Below are 20355 nucleotides of genomic sequence, written 5' to 3'. Positions count from 1 at the left end.
AATGAGAGAAACAAGCTTTTATAGAACACATGGGGAAATAACACATCCGCTAAGCCTGAGTAAGCACAGGTCCCACACTGTGAACTTTCAGTGTTTCCTCTTTTCCAAGCCTCTTGTGTCTGATTGCTTTCTTCTCCAATACTACCCAGATTAACACCTAGCACTCAGTGAGAGCCTCCTCCTAGGTTCTCAAAAGTTTAGTTCTTGGAGGTGAGAGACGGCTCAGTTAATAAAGTGCCTACCACACAATCACAAGACCTGAGTTCGATCCCCAGCACCCACATAAAATGCCGGGAAGGGAGCAACCACTTCCAATCCCAGCACTGGACAGGCAGAGGCAAAGCAGATCCCTGAGGCTCACAGTCTAGCCTAACTAACAGGCCTCTTGTCCCAGTGGGAGAGCCTACTGAGGAAGACCCAACACACACACACACACACACACACACACACACACACAGCACTCACACGTGTGCACATGCATATACACGTGCACTAGCACACACATGTGTGCACATAGAGGTGGGAAGATTTTAATTCTTTCTCTTCTCAAAATAAGAAGAAAAACTATGTCCTCCTTCCTCTTTACCTGCTCCCTCTGCCCTTCCTTCATCCCCTCCCTCTCTCTCAAATTTCTACCATATCATAGACCCAGTAGCAGGCAGTGGCACTCCCAGGCTAGGAATAAAGATAAGTAGTCCCCCAAGTGACCACCAGTTTAACCTGGGCTGTGGTCACAGGAGATACCTGAAGAAGATAAAGTGCATTTCCTGGTCTGACCTGTCAAGGAAGAACTGAGTTTTTAGAGGAAGATGCATCCCAGACAAGCCACCATCTAAAAGAGTAGCTAGTAACTGACTGCACAGCAAGGAAGGAGGGAAGGACTCCCAGACTCTTGGAAGAGCATCCTCCTGCAAGCCCTTGGAAGTCAGCATGGAATACTAAAGAAACTGTAGACGTTCTCTGAGCTGCCTGATGGGGTGAGGCGTGTGGTGCTAGATGAGGCTGGTTATAAGGAAGTCGGGGGCACATCCTTGAGGTCAGTTGAAGAAGTGTTTGCTGACCACTTACCCTGCACCCAACACCAAGGATGCAGGGACACAGACCTGGTCCTTACTTACCCTCTGTAAGCTTACCACCTGGTAAGAGAGCCCAAAATACAAACAGAACTTCAATATCATGTGTCAGGTGCAATCATGGAGGACTCTAGCTGGGGAGAACTCACTGGAGTCGTGAGAAGTAAGGAAGAAATAAGCAGAGGATGGTGTAAACAGAAGTATGTTTCTGGCCAAAGAGGGAAGCTAGAAGTGAAAGCTCACAGGTAAAAAGGTGTGTTGTGTGTGATTTACCTGAGAACAAGTGTCCCAGACTTGCTGGGTACACAGCATGACAAATGTATTGTTCACAAGAGCAAAGGGAATGGAAAAAACAGATATTGGAGGGCACTGGTGTCCTAAGAGCTCCAGCATCATATAGGTTCCGAAATGCTGCAGAGTTTCAGTCAGAAGAGCATACACTTAATGCTGATCACTGATAACAGCATCACCAATGGTAGATTTGAGGGAGACAGGCATGGAGGACAGTCAGCAGACTCCAATGGCTATGATGAAGATACAATAAATGGATAGAGAATTGGATGCAACCTTGAGAGGGTTTAGGAGGCAAGAGCTATTCCCAGCATGTACACAGGGGCTCACAACTGCCTGTAACTCAAGAAATCTGACCCCATTTCTAACCTTTTCAGGCACATAAATACATGCAAGCAAAATACTCATATACATAAAAAATCTAAAATGCAAATGTTCTAGCTCCACTTTCTATCACCTCCCATCAAGGCCATCGGTTTATGACTCCCGGAAGAATTAACCCATTCATTAGGTCAGAGAAAGTCTTATAGGCTTTTCCCAGTCTATCAAACTGATAATCAAGATTAACACACATAGCCACTGTAATCTAGAAGCATCCCTGTGCAAAAGCAGCCCTCTCAAAACCAACACGTAGAAGTGGAGAATAGCTCCTCTATGAGCTGCTTCTATAGGCAAGTGACTGGAGCAGCAGTACTACTGATCTGTACATGAGTCACCCGCACTGAATACACATTCCCTGTGCTGTCCATAGGACAGAGCCTTGCTGCAGAAGCTCAGAACATTTTGTTCTTGAACTCTGGAACTCTGGATACAAATGGTATCTGTAATATTATGCTAATAAGAAGTGGTATTGTAAGAGAGACCATCATTAAAGCAGTCTGCATTGCTGCCGGGTGGCCTGTCTATTTCCAACTTTATGTAGAGTGAGTGGCAATTTGTAGCCTAGTGCCAGTAGCTGAAATGTGGTTAGAACAATAAACATATTCACAAAATGTAAGCTCAGCTTTTCAGGGCTTCAATATCTTAAAAAGAAAGAAATAAATAAAAAACGAACCCTTTCCTTCAAGATTTTTTTTAATAGAACTGGAACATCTGAACTAATTTATAAATGCACAATTCCCTGCATATTTATTTAATCAATTCACCTATAACACTGGCCATTTGTATGAGACTGTATAGCTCCTAGACACTTTTAGAGTCCATTCAACTAATTCTGATAAATTATTCAACGGGGGCAAAGAGGGCTAGGGAGATAGCTGTTGCAGGATATTTGATCACACTGTGAACCCTGAGGTTGTGTTCTTTGCCAGAAAAACCTGTTTCTAGTTGAGGTGTGGCTCAGCCTTAGCACACACCTTTAATCCAAGAGCTTTCTGCTTGAATGTTGTAAGCGAGATTAAATAAAGCCAACCATGGGTCAAGTGATGGAACAAGCAACCAGTTGACCGTAAGTGAACAAAGGATCGTTAATAAAAAAGAGAGAGTAAGGGAGCCGGGAGGACAGAGATGCACAGGAAGTAGAAAGGAGGGACATTCAGTTTAAAAAAGGGTGTTTTGAGACAGTGTGAGAGAGGTGCATGCCTCCAGGGTTGTCAGCTGAGGAGGAAAGGCACCTGGTGCTTTCTCTGCCTCTCTCAGCATCAGGCTTCTACCCCAGCATCTGCCTTCTGTGTCTTCATTGGTAAAATTGAACAAATGGGATTTTGTTTTAAAAACAAAAAACAGTTCAGCTGTTAAGAGCTCTTCTGCCCTTCCTAAGGATTCAAGTATGTTCAGTTTCTAGCACCCTAAGTGGGTAGCTCAGCACTGTCTATAACTAAAACTCAAGCACAAAGGTATACATGCAACACCCCCTTCTAGCCTCTGTAGCCATAAACACATGTGGCACACATGCACATGCATACTGATCTAGACAGTGAAACTGAAATCATCCACAAATCTCTGTTGGTTTTTTTTTTTTTTTTTTTTTTTTTTTTTTTTTTTTTATGGTGGTTCAAATGAGCAATGCCCTGCATGGAGACACGTATATTTAAACACTTGGTTCTCAGTTGGTGGCAGTGTTTTCAAGGTTTAGGAGTTGCAGCCCTGCTGAAGGAAATGTCTTACCAGGGCAAGAGTTAGAGTAAGTACTCTCACCCCACTCCAGTTCACATCCTCTCTGCCTTTATGTTTCCAGTTCAGACTGTGCCCCTCCCCCACCCTCTGTCTTTCTCTCTCCCTCAGCTTCCTGATCTTAGTAATACCTCCCCACCAATGATGGACTCTATGCTTCTGGAAAAGTAAACCCAAATAAAGTCTTTCTTCTATGTTGCCTTGACCCGTTCGTTACTTTCCTACCACTCTGATCAAACACCATGACCAAGACAACCTGTAAAAGAAAGCATTTACGTGAGCTTACAGTTCCAGAGGGCTTAGAATCCATGATGGCAGAACCAAGGCATAGTGGAAGAAACAGCTGAGCGCTCACTTATTGATCTGCAAGCAGGAGACAGAGGGCACATGAGTCTGCTAGGAGACTTTTGAAGCCTCAAAGCCTGACCCTAGTGACACTCCTCCTCCAACAAGGTCACACCTTCTAATCCTTCCAAAATAGTTCTACCAACTGGGGATCAAGTATTCATATACATGAGCTTACGGACGATATTCTCATTCAAACCACCAGAGTATTATTGTTGTTGTTGTTGTTATTATTATTATTTTATATTGCCAATATTCTCACAACGGGAAAAAAATTCACATCAACCCCGAGTAAGCCTTTTTCCTATTTACCTTTCCCACCCTTTCCCAGCTTGTAGCCAACTGCCTTGTCCTTGGATATTTGTTCAATGTCGAGCAGAAAACTGAATTAGTTTTCTACTCTTACACAACTCATCATCTCTAAAAGTTGACATCCTTGGAAAGTCAAAATATGGGGACAGTTTCCCAGTTATCCATCACAACAACGTTAAGAACTGTAGGGGAAATGGCAGTACTCCACTATCCAAAAGTAACAGAATGATTGAACACGCTACAAGGCTAATTGCATAAAAGACTGTGCACCATTTCGAAGGTTGAGAGTGGAGAGGAAGCGGCTATATGAGAACTGCTCACACACAGCTTTCACAGAGACATGGGGTCCCTCTGAGGCTCTGACGGGTAATTAAGAACATCTATCACTACTCTGTGTAACCTGTGAAGACACTCTTGCTCTGCTCGTTCCCATCTCGGAACAAGGCAGTGGTATTTGGAGCCACTTCCTTCACATCCATTACTAGATAGATCCTCATAATATCCAGAGGTAAACTACCAACCACCTATGTCAGCTACTCTTTAAGGAGTAGCAACCTATTTGTAGTCACTATAGTCAGTAAGGCTTGGTGAGTGGTTCATGGATGAGATTCCAGAGTTAAAGAATGCCAGCGCAGACTGGGTGAGAAGTCAGTCCCACCATGCTGCCTATTTGAATGCAGATTGATATCCACTCCCAGCCAAAACACAGAGAATTTATTTATTTTTCCTTCCCTTTCCTAGTCTTATGTCACCCTGAAACCAAAAAGCACATGATATAGCAAAATATTATGGTGTAAAATGAAAAATATATTACACCTTTGGGCTAAAAAAAATGTTGTGCTTATGAGACAAATGAAAAGCAGAATCGATGTGTCCTGCCTCTTAAAGTGAAGAATTGCCCTTCAAAAAAGAAAGGGGCCTTCAAGGATGTCTTATGAATTTTTAAAAAAAAAAAAAAGTTCTTTTACACACAACTATTTATGAGCAATCATCTCCTGAGACACCACATAAAGATCTTCTACACATTTAGATGTTTCTGTAAAAACAATGAGGAGTGACCAGAAAGGATCAGAGATTTTGAGAACAACAAACCTCTCAAAGCAATCCTCAAAGCAATATTTAAAAAGCTGGATGAGATCCACCAGTGCCGTTAAAGCTTTGGTTTTCAAACACCCTTGGGCTCTAGCTTAAAACCACAGTGCAAACCACACTCAGGAGAGAAGAGGGTGGGTGCTTCAGAGAACACAAGGAAGCCTGCAGTTCTGCTGATCACCCACCATCACAGCTAAAATGAAACCCTACCAAAGAAGTCTTCCATGAACGCTATAGGATACGCAGCCCTGTGGAACCCAGAGATAGAGTTCACGGTCCAGCGAGGACTGCTATGGCCTGGTAAGTAGACATCTAAATCATTACACAGTGTGATGCGTACGGAGATAGGGACTCTGCAGGAGAAGCGCATACTGAGGGTATGCAGGAGGGGGAGGTTTTACTTCCAGAAGACAGTAATCTCTAAGCCAAACCTACATCAAACAGGAGGAGGAGTCAGCATAGCTGAAGTAATTGGAAGCAGCTATCCTCCCAGGCCAGAGAAGTGTGCCCCCCCCCACCCCCCTCCCCCTGAGCAACAGGGAAACAAGAGTGGCCAGGTATAAAGAAACAGCAGAGAGACAAGGTCTCCATCCTGTGGTCCCTTGTGAGTCACATTCAGCCCCAGTCTTCAGAGTGGCAGGGAGCAAGAACCCATGGCTGCTTCTGCTTTGACTCCCCACTCCCAACTCCCCAATTAAAAGAAAATTCTGAGGCCACATTTCCAGGGCTTCAAGAGAAAAACGCAAGGGCTAATTAAAACACAACAAAGCTTCAAATACAACACAGAACTGTTTTTAGGAGAACTGAGTCAAAAATCATTAATTACGCGTTCGTTCGGAGAGTTAGAGTTGTCTCAGTGATTCCTGGGCCTTGTTTTTCTCCTTATCTTTTAGAGGCTTGACTGTGGTTTGTTTGGAGTTTCATAAAATTAATGGCTTATGACATTTCACTCCATGATGATCCTAAGGACACCTTTTTCGTTACCACTTGCGTTGTGGCCTTAAAGAGTGTCTCCAAGATGGAAGTTTCACTGTTTATTTGAGGACTTCATTTCAAATCCTCTCTCCATCAAATCCATGCAGCTATGCATGTGCATGGCCAAGGGCAGTGGGAAGAGAGGGGTGACACCACAGCCTGACCATCATCCCTTCGGCTAAGGGGAGCCTGTGCCCAGTCACTGCAGGGGAAGCCCCACCTCTCCAGCTAACCAGGGTCCCTGCCGGGTTCCGCAGGGGAAGGCCATCTCTCCAGTTAGCTGAAGGTCCTGAGGGGTGCAGAGGAAGCTGATGCCTCTTTTTAAATTTTTAAAAAACATTTTTGTTCCTTTCTAACTGATTCCAGGTAGACCGCTCCCTGGCTCTCCGATCTTTCTGCTGCTCACCAAGTCCGCCCCCTCCCCCACCTCCCCACCCCTCTCCACCCGCCCTTAGTCCAACAGCCATTTCTGTTTTCTCTGCAGTCGCTAAAACTTTGTGCTGCTACTTAAGTCCTTCTGCTTTTCCTCTGTGTACAGGGAAATCAAATAGTCTAGCTAGCTCCGCCCAAAAGTTCTGCCCATTCTTGAGCGCCACCATGGAAAGCCCACCAGCCTCTTCCGTCCAGCTGTGTTCTACCTCCCAGCCAGTCCTCGAGAACCACTGGCTTCTTCCACCCTGCTCTGTGCCCCACCCCTCACCCATTCATGGAGAACCATCTGGCCCCTCCACTGCACTGTTATTCTTCCTGGTCATTCTTAATTTCCAACTTCTAATCTGTTTTGTGCCAAGTATTGTGTCTGTGTTTACATGATCCCGGGCCAGGCTAAATCACACGACAGATGTGTGAGCATCTCCACTTCTACCAGGGATCTGGCTAGCACCCAAGAAAACAATCCAACTACAATGTTTAGAAAAATAAATATACCTGAACATTTTTTTCCCTCCTCTTGTGCCACTGGCAATAGAACACCCACACAATGCCAGGCTAATATGAAGAGGAAAAAGGAAGAGAAACGCTTTGTGGTAAATCCAGGTCAAGAACGCAGGAGGGCTGTGCCCTGCACTTGCAGTGGCACCTTCCTGACCCAGTCAGAGTATCCACTGGATCCATTGTCTCGAAATGAAAGTGGAACCATTGTGAGATGTGGATGTTTAGGCTTGGTGCCATTCTGCAAAATTAATAACATTGTTGACGGTTCATTAATCTCAAGCCTGAAAAAAAATCACATTTTTGTGTTCTTCCTCTCCAATGATCATTCTGACAGTGTTTTTTGCATACATAATTGGTTATGGCTTAAATTATAATAACTCTGACAATTATCAAGCAGGCTGGAGTTTTGAAGCTTGCGCTGGGATGGGAGATAGCAGTGGGGCACCTCAGGACCGTGTGTTAGCTTATGATAACATTCAAGTCGCTGCTTCTCAGGCTCTTACAATACAAGTTTTTCATCTAGCAGCTGAAATGACTGCGGTTTTTTTTTTTTTCTTTTTTTTTTAGATAATGGCCCCTCACTGAAAGGTTGGTCTTAATAGAAGTTTTATGATTAAAGTATAAATGTAGCACTTACAAGGACTAGGGCTGTGTCTCCACAGTAGCTGCAGGGTTCTCGGACACCTCATACATCCAGCCCCCACTGCACAAACTCCATGATGCTCTCAGCCTGCTATGACCTCTATTCTCCAGTCCTTCTTCCAGCACACTAAACGGGGGCAGGCCATCACGCCTGAACACAGCACGATCTGTTTTTGTGGCACGCATTAAAGACCTTGAAGTGACGAATCGTCATCTCCCTCAACCTCTAAGGTAACTGGCCATAAAACTGTTTTATGTCCCTGGTATTCCTAGCCCTCCTGTAAAAACATAGCTGTAATTCAGTGTTGGCAATATGGTGTTATTCATAAAGCATTCACAATACACCTTCCAGCTCTGAATGCCATCTGAACTTGCTGGTGGAATTACAGTCTGGCGTTCAGTTGGATGTCCTACCTGCATGAAAATTACAAGCAGTTGCCAACACCTCCTGGGGCCCTATCAAACCTCCAAAGGGGACAGTGCTTCATACAACCTCACAAAACCTCCTCAAGGATATCCAAGAGCAAGAATTGGATGAAGCACTTAAAAACAATTCTGGTTTATGGGGTGGGGGGAATAAGAGGCAGCTCTCAAAATGAAATTGTGTTGGGATTTTTTCCAAAAGAAAGCATCTGAGAGTTTGACTCAACTGTGGCTGGTCCCAAATCACTCACCACCATCAAGGGCACGGCTATAGCCTGGGCCTGACAGTTTTGGGAAGGCAGGAGAGAAAATGACGTTTGGGTGTTTGCCTTTTAGGGAGTTTGAGATTGCTCCTCGTCTAATGCTCTTTGCTAAAAGCAACTTCATGTTCCAGTCCAACTCTGTTGTCAGAGAGATGCCTCCTATCCCTTCCTGCTTGGTTGGGAACAATCCCATGTTTATTTTATTGGTTTTATTAAATGTGTTCATTTTGTGTGTTCATGTTCCCACGAGTGTGCATGTATGTGCACAGGCACATGTATGTGCACAATCGTGGGTGAAATTTCTCAAGAGCTATCTGCTTTGTTTTGCAATGGTCTCAAAGTAGCACCCAGGCCTATCAGGCTGAGCTAGCTGGTCAGATAGTATCTGGGAAGCCTCTTGTATCTGCCCACCTGGAATTACAGATGGGGCTATACAGCTGGCTCTCTCAGGTAGCTTCTGGGGATGAAGAGTTCACGGCTGGGCTAGCTCCCCAGCCTTCTCTTTTCACTTCAAGGAATGACTCACAAATCAAACCTCCCTTTCAGCCTCTCATACTGCAGCACCACAGCCAGAGTTGTGTTTTAGGGCCTCTTTTTCTTAGCTCTACTCTTAATTTTCCATTTTATTTATTTACTTTTGGTCTTGTGTGATCCCTGTGTTTTTATAAATCATCTTCCTTTCTTAAGTTTTTAATAAGATGGTCGTTTTCCTCAGAGGTGGCCTCTTGAGACTGTCTCGTGTCTATCCCACATGACTGTGGGATATACAGCTCAATGAACAGATCAGCCAGCTGACCTCTCTGCCATGTGACTGTGTCACAGGACCTCAGTAAGCCAAGTATCTCCACCACCAGGAAATAGGGTCTGTGCTATGCCTGTGTCTCAGATTCCAGGTCTTTCTTTTAGACTCTCTTTGTTTCTTCGAAGCTGTGTGGCAATAGAAGTTTGAGAAGTTAAGCCACTGCACTGAATATGTAGCGTTCCTTCATTAAGTCAGCCACAGGTGCAGAAGACCTCGAGCCTAGGATCATGGCAGGAGCTGAGGAACAGGGAAGAGCTAGCAGAAAACTCAACAGCTTTATTGCCACACAGTTTACTTCTTCCACTGCTTTTTAGGCACTCACTGTGGGTGACAGATCTGATGAATCTACATTTAACAGATCCATTTTGTGTTTGTTATTAAGTCTTGGCCTAGATAATGAGGTGCATGTGGATTCGCTGGAACACATGACATCCAAGCTGACGGTTCCAACCCTTTCCTCTAAGGACATACCCATGGGGCAAGATCCTCCTCAGTTTTTACCATTTTGTAGACAGGTCATCCAGGCCACCAGAGTGGACATCACTCGGCTGACCACTATAGAACAAAACTTGCGGTAAGTTTACAGGTAACAGTGTGTTTACTTCTGTCATATGATTGGGCAGGGGAGGGGGGAGACATTCCAGCTGCATTCCACAAGATTCTTAACTGTTTTAGAGTTCCACACTACTACAGACAGTCCTGGAAGGAGCTGAGATGAAGGAGGGAAACACCAGGCAGAGTCCTTTAGGTGAAAATTTGTACCTTTGTTCTCTCTACTTAGCACGCACACTTGCCTCGTGCTGTTCTCTAGGTAAGAGGTGGCATTGAATGATGGCCACAGAGGAGACACACTGCCTGGGAGAAACATTACCTGGAGATGCTCACACCATAGCAAGAAGCTGCCCCGGAGCCTGAACTCCATGCCTTCCCTGCTCAACCTCTGCATTATTCCAAAGAGAGCCACTCATCAGGGAAACGATGTCAATAATGACTTTACATCATGTCTCTCAAATATTCCCAGCTCAACAGAGGCCAACGGAAGTGTGGTCCTATCGCACTGTTACCTCTATCTGGGCGGCCATTGAGAGTCGCTGAGGAAATCTTTCAGAAAACACACAGCGGTCAAGGAGGAGCTTTAGCAGAAGTTAGAGACGTGAAGAGGGAGGATGGGGGTCTAGCAGAAGTGGGATGGGCTTCACTCGGGTCCCTTGTTTTGATCCATTTAGAGAAAGTTCATTCAGTAGCAAGATGGAAGCCTCTGAGCCACACCTCTGGATGCACAGAGAGGTCTCTCGGCATCTGAACCTTCGTTAAACATACAGACTCTCACACCATCCAACCTCCTGGGACATCTCTGTACGGCTGTTGTCATACTACAGTCTCACCAGCTTCCTTTCTGTATCTGTCCCTACTACTCCAGCCATCCTCTGATATCCAGTTGTCACAGTTTAAACACTAAGCATCTCTGAACATCTCCAAGAACATCCACAATGTGTAACGCACAGGCCTTGGCTCTAATCCGCATCTAATTAGATCTTCACCCTATCTATCGGTTGGGTAATACATGGTTCTACGATGGCAACCAGAGAGGACAATAAATAGATCCACTACCCAACGTTAGCATCTCTAAGCTGTGTGAGGTGGGAGCCACTTTACCTCCATGGGCTTCTTTTATTTACCGCTGTGTAATGAAGGCAAAAGGAACAACACCTCTCAAGGAGACCAAAATGAGCAAGGCAATGCATAAGCAGTAACAAATGGGCTGAGGAGTTGGCCCAGTGAGTAAAGTCTGTATCCTCAGAAAACACGTACAAAGCCCAGCATGGTGGAGTGTGCCTGAAACAGATTCTGGACCTCCCTTGTCAGCTAGTCTCATTAGAAGGGAAAACTCCAGATTCAGGGGGAAACCGTTTCTAATAAATAAGGTGGAGACTGATAAACAAAGATACCAGAAACTGACCTCTGACTTCTACATGCATACACAGGTGAGCATAGATGCACACACATGTACACTCACATACAAATACAGCGCACGTACACACACATGTGCACACCTACATAGTACTAATAGCAGCAATCCTGTTTTCATTTTCTTGTCTGAAAAATGATATTTTGGTTAAATCACTTTAAAACCTCTTCTGGCCCTAAAAGACCAGGAACGTGAGCCCAATAAAAATCTTCCATTTGTTTTAGTTCAAAGACTGCAATAGTCCTAGAATTATTGTTCTTAACTGGTGCAGAAGAAGACATGAAAGATGCAAACAGAAATAGACGTGCAGTGTGGCCCACAGACTCTTAAAATGCTTCCTTTAAAGATGAAAGATGAGTAACATTCCAGCCTCAGGTGTGTCTCATTTCTGTATTACTTGATTGAATAGAAAAATCTGAGACAGTAAAGAAATACCTTTTCACAGAGTAAAGGACCTAGCACGCTGAGATGTTAGGCATGCACTCATGGAGGTGTGAGGTAGACTGAGATAGGCAAGAGCTCATGGAGGAGTAAGGTGGATCAGCCAGGGACGCTGGAAGATTGAGGGAAAGCACTTAAGCTAAAGATATTCCACTCGTATTTTCTAAGAATCTGATCTCTGCTGGGTGCAATGGATTATATCAGCAGTCTTTACACATTTGAAGGAGTGAAGGAAAAGAGAAGAAATAGATACAGCTTGCTGCTTTGGGACCAAGGGAAAACGGCACAGACCGAGGCTGATCTGGAAGCAAACAAGAAGCTATCTGGAGGGAGACCATCTACTCTGACTTAAGCAATGAGCTGTTGACAGCCAGGCCTGGTGGGAAGCTGCAATCCCAGGACTTAGGACTCTGCGGCAGAAAGAGAAAGAGTTTGGGTCAGCCTGGGCTACGTAGAAGACCTTGTCACCAAACCAATAAGATGAAGCAAGACAAAACAGTAGATCTGAGGAGCCTGCAAGGCCCCAAAATAAAGATATCTTTTACTAAAACTACTTCTATTAATATCAGAGCTCTAGAACTGAAAACAAGTTTAAAGATAGCTTGTTCTATGAGCCCACAAGCTACATCAGAGTATCTCAGGGTATGTTACTTATCGACAGAACTTTACAGGGCAGGGGGACCATTGAGTGATAGACCTAAAAAGATTTAGAAAGGGGGGTGGATAACATTTAAAATGTAAATAAAGAAAATATCTAATGAAAAAGAAAGCTTAAAAAGCAAAAGTCCTAAATTGAGACAAGATGAAACGTTGGACTCTGGACATGGCCTTAAAAAAAAATCTATTGAGAACCATTGGAATGGGGAAGCCCTGGAACTGAAGCATTGCTAAAATGTCTAGAGAATTAAGAGATGAGAGAGATGAAATATTACTCCATGTTTGCAGGTTTACTTACATTTCTTATCTTGGGGAATTTGCAAAAATGTGTTATATAAATACAAGTTAATTGTGTCACTTTAAAAAATAAATAAAAATGACGTGTTGGAGGAAGTCACCACCAAAGAAACTCTACTTCAAAAATCATATATATTAATTTGTTTGTTAGGAAAAAGTGAAATCAGACATTTTCAACAATAGGAAAAGGTAAATTTGGAAGGCTCTATAGGAGTTAGCCCATCCAAAGCTGCCAATAGAGTCTGAGGTCATGCTCAGATTGACATACTGTCCCTGACATGGGGAGAAGGCCATTAAATATCTAAGTTAGTGAAGTAGGCCTCCAAGATCATGTGTGCGGGTGTGTGTGTCTGTGTGTGTCTGTGTGTGTCTGTGTGTGTCTGTGGCTGTGTGTGTCTGTGGCTGTGTGTGTCTGTGTCTGTGTGTCTATGTCTGTGTTTATCTCTGTGTGTGTCTATGTCTTTGTGCAGGAACTGAACTGGGGTCCTCTACAAGAGCAGTAAGTGTCCTTAACCACCTGAACCATCTCTCCAGCCAAAAACAAAAACAAAACAAAACAAAAAACCAGTCAACTTCTTGTATAATTTCACCACTCTCTATGTTGTCTACCTCCGAAGCTCGTAATTATTGCTTATTTTATACTTCCCTCATGAGTAACAGAAATTAGAGCATAGTTGAGTTTAGGACATTGTGGTGGCAAGTCTTCATTGTCAGTTTGCAGGGATTTAGAAAAATTATGGAAATACACCTCTAGGTGGGTCTATGAATGTGATTCCAGACAGGTTTAACTGACCCATTCTGAATGTGGTAATGTGGTAATACCATCCCATAGCCTGGCTCCCACTCTGTGTGTATGTGTGTGTGTGTGTCCACTAGGCATTGAATATCAGGGCTATGTGTACAGTATCCATATGCTCAACCAGTGAACTACCTTCAGCCCCTTTCTATAGTTTTAACTTTTGAGATTATTATTCACAATTAAACACCCAGAAAATTGAGTTATTCATATTTTATTTAATGATAACTATACATTTGTTCTTCACAGGCCTGACAGGTTTGAAAACATCAGAAATACTTGTTATATAAATGTGGCTCTACAGGCTCTTGGTAACTGTAAATAGTGAGACCAACACAGGTTTCCTTCCCTTCCTTCCTTCCTTCCTTCCTCCCTCCCTCCCTTCCTTTCTTCCTTCCTCCCTTCCTTCCTTTTTCTTCCTCCTCTTCCTCCTCCTCGTCTTTTGTTCAAATAGAAGCAGACTTTAACTTTAATGCTAACATTTCCTAGCCAATATAGCTATTCTTAATTAGACTTCAAAAATACTTTTAATTTCACAGGACCATGAGAGCTTTGCAGTCAGTTTATGTCTTTGTGAGCAAAGGGACTGAGGCCAGACGTGCTTAGAGGAAGAAAGCTGAGATTATCTAAGCCACGTTCCTAAGTCGGTGAGTATGTGAATTTTTCATGAAACAAATTCTATCTAGTTACAAATAAGGATAATTTTCAGGATGAGAGAGCAGAGGGAGCGCTTCGAGTACACACCATCTTTCAAACGACAGAATTATACACAGCACACGGGAAGTCAAATTCATGCTCTTAGCAAATATAATCAAATCAGGCTTAACTCAAGTTTTGCATATGTGCAAGCACATTTTACATACTCAAATGGTACACAGGAGTTTTTAGCCACTGCCAAGCCGCTTTTTTGTAGATCTACCTCTTACTGCCCACAGGATTGCAGCAATAGTTTTTAATACTCTTGCAATACACTGAACACACTTAGTCATTTATCAAATGGACAAATGTGGCCAATATAAACATATTGTAAAAAGCATTCCTCACTGAGGCAGAAAATAATGAGCTATTTAGAAACCATTATCCCTGTCTTTATCAGACATGTCACCCCATGGCCCCCTTGCTGTTAGGTGTGGTCACATGATACAGTTCTAGGTAGTACCCTAGGAGCAGGAGTGATGTTCACCATTGCTAGATCCTGCCTGTTAAAGTCTCCCAGCTACTGATCTGTGGCCAGGTGTTCTCAGAAGCCATCTATCAGATAACGCAGGCTGACAGACATCAAAATGCTTAGATGAGACTCTATGGAGCCCAGACTCCATGAACTTGGTTTTATCCACCTCTAGAATACATATTTACCCACACTACAATTGCAGTGGCCAGAAATAAACCTTGGAAACTCTTATATTTACTTAATACATATAGTAGACTATCATAAATATATGGTGTTTGTGACCAAGTAGAAAATCTCAGAGTAGCCGGGTGTGGTGGCCCACGCCTTTAGTCCCAGCACTCAGGAGGCAGAGGCAGGTAGATTTCTGAGTTCGAGGCCAGCCTGGTCTACAGAGTGAGTTCCAGGAGAGCCAGGGCTATACAGAGAAAACCTGTCTCAAAAGAAAAGAAAAGAAAAGAAAAGAAAAGAAAAGAAAAGAAAAGAAAAGAAAAGAAAAGAAAAGAAAAGGGGAGGGGAGGGGAGGGGAGGGGAGGGGAGGGGAGGGGAGGGGAGGGGAGGGGAGGGGAGGGGAGGGGAGGGGAGGGGAGGGGAGGGGAGGGAAGGGAAGGGAAGGGAAGGGAAAGAAGGAAGGAAGGAAGGAAGGAAGGAAGGAAGGAAGGAAGAAAGAAAAGAAAATCACAGAGAAATAATTTCAGAGACTAGGAGGATGGGGGTTCTGAGTGTGCAGTAGCAACATACTTGGTATCCTAATTAGGGCTTGTATTGCTGTGTTGGAACATCATGACCACAAGCAAGTTGGGAAGAAACGGTTTAGTTGGTTTACACTTCCACATCATAGTTCATTACTGAAGTAAGTTAGGGCAAGAACTCAAACAGGGCAAGAACCCAGAGACAGGAGCTGATGCAGAGACCTTAGGACACTGACTGCTTGCTGGCTTGCTCAGCCCACTTTCTTATATAATCTCGGACCACTAGCCCAGGGATGGAACCACCCTCAAGGGTCTGGGCTCTCCCAATCACTAATTAGGCGAATGCCCTATAGCCAGGTATTATGGTATCATTCTCTCAACTGAGGGGTCTGCCCCTTTCAGATGACTCTAGCTTGGGTCATGCTGCCATAAAGTTAGCCAGCCCACTTGGTAAAATACTTGTGGCTGAAATCTGCAAGACAGAGTTAGAGCTTCCTGAAGCTGGAACTCCATCAGCCAGAGAACACTGCTCTCAAGGCTCGCAACCAGGTGGCCCTGCCAACACTCCAGAAAAGGAGAAATAAATGTCGCACTTGCCTTCTTCCTCTTTGTGGGACCTCTTATATCATACGTGTTTACGATGGAAGGACCACAAAAAGAGAGGAATTGGATACTGGAGTGCCTGCTGGGGAAGAGCAAATCTCCCCTGCTGGAAATAGGAGGTTGGCTTGGTTTCATTGATTTTTTTTTTCTTCACTTTATATGAATTAGAAATAAAACATCTTAGAGTCATTGGGTAATTTTGGGTTCTATGTACAATACATATTATACATGTTATAAACACTGGTGCTCATTTGCAAAAACAAGTTTAATCATTTTTCATCTTTCATAAACACAATTATTGGCGACAACAGAGGAAATTACTGTGGTAACAAAGATACCAAATCAATAAGCCTTTCACTGAGAAGTCACTGCAGTAGGTGCAGTACCAAGGACAACAGAGGGAGGTAGGACTTAGTCCTGTGTGCTGCCTCCCCGCTTGCTTAGCTGTATGGCCTGCCCTAAACTGACGCTTTTAAATCTTGATGCTGCCTTGTTCTTGTGTGTAAACTGAGGAGAACCTGCCCTGCGTTGTGGGGTTGTCATGACAATATTGTGACCTATCAGACAAGTTTAGGGACACGGCGGCCTCCCAGCGTGCCCTTTCTTGATTCCATTGCCTCACCCAACCCAAATTTAGAGTGTTAAAGGAACCTCGGAAAGCCAGTAGCTTATATCAATCCTGAGACAGGTTCTTGAGCATTTAATTAAGTCCAAGATTTTAATCTGGTTCAGTGAACAGTATGAGACGTAACGTAAGCACAGATGAATAGAGCCAAGGTGTCGATCTTCACAGCCTGTCTCAGCAAAAGTCTTTCTAGGTATTATTTCCCTCTTATCTCCTGTCTCCTCTGTGGTCCCTCAATTTCATCCCCTTTTGCCAAGTGCTGGGAGCCTGAAAGGCAGTAACAACAGACAATAGACCTGATATTTCCCTGTCAGCTCACATTCCCCCAGCTAGCACCAATCTAAAGGTGGAAGATCTCTCCTCCCTTTTAAGTTAGCCTCCCTTCGTTATGAGAACTCTGGTAGACATAACCAATAATGCTGGCAATCCTTTCATGTCCGCTAAGCAGTCTGTAAAGTTCAAAGCACTCTCCCGCCCGTTTTCTCTCTACATTGAAAGGAGCATGATCAAACGATGCCACCAGAAGGAGGATCTTGCAGTACTGAACCTTGTGGGCCAGGAAGACTGTGACAGTTTTGTTAGACTCATTAGTAAACTGACAGACATCTGAAAGAGCTGACGCTTGGTTCTTGGGCAAAGATTCTTTTTGAGAAGTCACGCTTCTCTGATGACTTATCAGAATCGAAAGCCTCAGGTGTGAGAGACAGCAATTACCAGTAAAGAACGGCATTGCCAGAGGGCATTTTAAGCAAAATAATTAACTTCTATAGTTTTCCTTAAAGCCCTGCTTTCTCTCTGGCACATATGTGCCCCCAAATTAATCTGCTCGAGTCACAACCACAAGGCTGATTGTTCCAATACAATGAAAACAGCGTTCCTGAAGTTCTTTGTGGTGAAATAATGCCCACGACGGATTCCAAGACCTGAATTCCAATGTGACAATCAATGCCTGGATACCAGTGAGTGCAACAATAGTTTTTGTCAGCATAAAGCAATGGAGGAAAGAGCAATCAATTTTAATGCAACAAATAACTGGCAAAATTCTGTGCTGTCTCCCACCGCCCGCGAGAGCAGAGCTACTATGTGCAAAACACTCATCAAGGGCACACAATGCAATGCGCGCGCGCACACATGGCAAGTGTTTATCTTAGGACCTTCTTTTAGCACTCAGCATTGTACTGAAACGCAGGCTTGTGGGAAATGTGAACTGACATGGAGTTAGTCACGTATGGCATTGGCGGCACTGTGGACACTTATAGACTAATCAAGCACAAAGAAGATAAAGATAAAATACAGCCTCTCTGTTATTAGTTTTAGTACGTCTTGAGAACAAGTCCCACGTAGCCTACACTGGTCTCAAACTACATAACCAAAGATGTTCCCTTCGCTTTACCTGCTCAGTGCTGGTTTACAGGCGTGTGCCACCACGGCTGGCATCACGTGATGCCAGAGGGCACACTCGGGACCTCAGCTACATTCTTAGCCCTCTGTTTTTTAAGGAAAAAACTTAAGTTCCCTGGGTCCTGCACATTGATTCAAAGAGAAGCCCTGCCTTTAAAACAGTCAAAATAGTGTTTTGGCTTAAAAATGTAAAGTGTAAGCAGTGTGGTAGTCCAAGCGCGGCTGGGACATTTAGGAGGGTGTCTGGTCATTGCTTAGCCAGCAACTTTGTCTAACCATCCCCAGTCAGCTCAGGCGCACACACTCTCCTTACCTTCCCTGGTTCATCGTTTTCTCGCCCATGACACAAAGTTAACTCTGAGAATCCGGTGAGATTTAAAAAACACCCTGTGACATTTGTTAGGTGACCAAAAGGTATTATTGTCGATAGCTTTGATCATTGCCGCAGCCGCAGCCACAAGAATAAGCACAAAAGGCCCACAGCCTCCACAGCATCTCCTCTTGGGTAACAGGAATTAATTCTTCTCCTTAGTGATGTTGCATATTAAGCATTTTCTACTAAAGAGCCCAGGAGCCCAGTCCAGGAATGGCATTCTCTTCAGAGACAGCATTGGCTCCCACAAGTCTCTGGAGTGCCAGGCCCATTCCAATTGTCTGTTTATAAAACAAGTTCTCCCGTGAGACAGACAGGTGAGCAGCCTGCCATCATTTTATGTCAGTTTTTTTTTTAAGGGTGTGTGTGTGTGTGTGTGGCTGTGGGAGTGGCCAGAAAAAAATTACAGGAGTGTAACATTCAGCCAAGCCACCATGATGCAGAGCATGGTGGTACACTAGGTAACCACACTAGGTCACCAAAATAGGCAAAGGTGAGTGACTTTTACCATTGTGTGCTCACACTGAAGATGTGACGACTTGAGCAGCCACACAGAGTTTAGGGAGAGTTACGCTATAATCTCCCCCTGCTTCTCAGTATGTTCACGTTTTTATTTTAATACGGAGACAGAACTTTCTGTTCTAGTCTTTCTCGTTTTCCTTCTAAAGAACCATTTCTGACAATTTACATGAGGCAGCTGAGCCACATGGGTAGCTTTGTGAGTACTAGACATATTTTATAATTCTATGTTGATAAAAAGATATTGTTGCATGCATGTGTATAATATGCTTTTATTAAAATTATTAATTTGAAGTTTTTCCCTTACCTCAGGGTACTTTAGTGCATAAACAAAAATTGCTCACATGTGTGTATGTGTGCATGCATGTATGTGTGTGTGTGTATGCGCGCATGTATATGCAGGTCGAAGGCAGGGGATGAATGTCTTCCTCAATCACTCTCTACCCTATTTCTTAAGATAGGTTCCATCAATTAGTGACCTACATGTCGCCGACTTAGCCAGACTGGCTATCCAGCAAACCCCAGGTACTCTCCTGTGTCTGCCTCCCCAGCACTGAGACGACAACTGTGCACTCTCTTGTGTGGCTTTCACAGGGATGCTGGGAGTGCAAACTCAGGTCCTCACACTTACAAGACAAGAACACTGCCACTGGGCCACCTTCCTACTCTCCAGTTCTCACTTCTATAACTTCAATTCTTGGTCATAGAAAATGGGCAGAAATAACCACTGCTGATAAGAATTGGTGATGTTAGAAAAGTAAGAGAAACAAGAAGAGTCCCGGGGGGGGATTCTGGGGCTCTCGATGCGTACCTCTTGACATGGCAGCCATTTACAGACATATCCCTTTGATATGAATATGAATATGAATATTCATAAACACGTACACTTATCTGCTCCAGCACAACAGGACAAAAAGATAACTATGCAGAAAACAAGAGTGCTGGAGGTTGATATTTCAATCACTACCTGAACCTCATGTCCATGTTATTTCTAAACTTTTACAGCTGAAGTTGTAAAAACAGCCCAGAATGCATATTTTCTTTCCTTTTGTTGACTTAAAAAAGTGAATCATCTACACAATGTAGCGTACAAATGCAAGAACTGATTCTTGAGACTGCAGCATTTAAAGGTCTGGTGGAAACTCAGCAAGCTTCTAAATTAGTAGTAAGTCGCTGTCTTCTTTGCCTCAGGTAGTACACAAACACAATGCACGGCAAGGCTCACCACCCCTACTCAGGAGGGAAAATGATCGCTTCCTCCTCAGGTGAGGAAACTCCGTGGAGAAAGGAGAGTGAGAGGCTGTTAGAAACAACGTCTTTGTTGAGCAGATGTCAGGGAGAAGGATTCAATGAGTTAAAGCAAATATTTGAGGTATTTGCACTACACCCTTCAGGTGAGTTACCACCTTAAAAGTTCAAGAAAAATGTCCTTGAAGAATTACTAGGAAAGTCCCATCATGCTATGGACAACAACGTGAGAAGCCAAGCATGGGAGTGTGTGCAGCCAGAGTGTGTGCAGCCAGGGTGTGTGCAGCCAGAAAGCAGTCTGGG

The 20355-nt window shown here is 43.9% G+C and overlaps 1 protein-coding gene and 1 long non-coding RNA gene across 16 annotated transcripts in view; one reads left to right on the top strand and one right to left on the bottom strand.

Moving 5' to 3' along the window:
- The window catches only part of Slc44a5 (solute carrier family 44, member 5), a 298312-nt gene that overhangs the window by 172261 nt on the left and 105696 nt on the right, over positions 1 to 20355 (bottom strand). The gene's annotated exons all lie outside the window — the stretch shown is intronic.
- Gm40185 lies at positions 34 to 19110 on the top strand. Of its 2 annotated transcripts, XR_003954594.1 has the most exons (3): positions 34 to 5525; positions 7887 to 14070; positions 17010 to 19110. It is a non-coding gene; the product is annotated as a predicted gene, 40185 (long non-coding RNA). The 2 variants fall into 2 exon arrangements; XR_867791.2 differs by lacking the exon at positions 34 to 5525 and having other exon boundaries at positions 7412 to 14070.

This window comes from Mus musculus, chromosome 3, assembly GCF_000001635.26.
Source record: "Mus musculus strain C57BL/6J chromosome 3, GRCm38.p6 C57BL/6J".
NCBI lineage: Eukaryota > Metazoa > Chordata > Mammalia > Rodentia > Muridae > Mus > Mus musculus.
The sequence above is the reverse complement of the archived record's forward strand: the minus strand, read 5'-3'. Positions and strand labels throughout refer to the sequence as shown.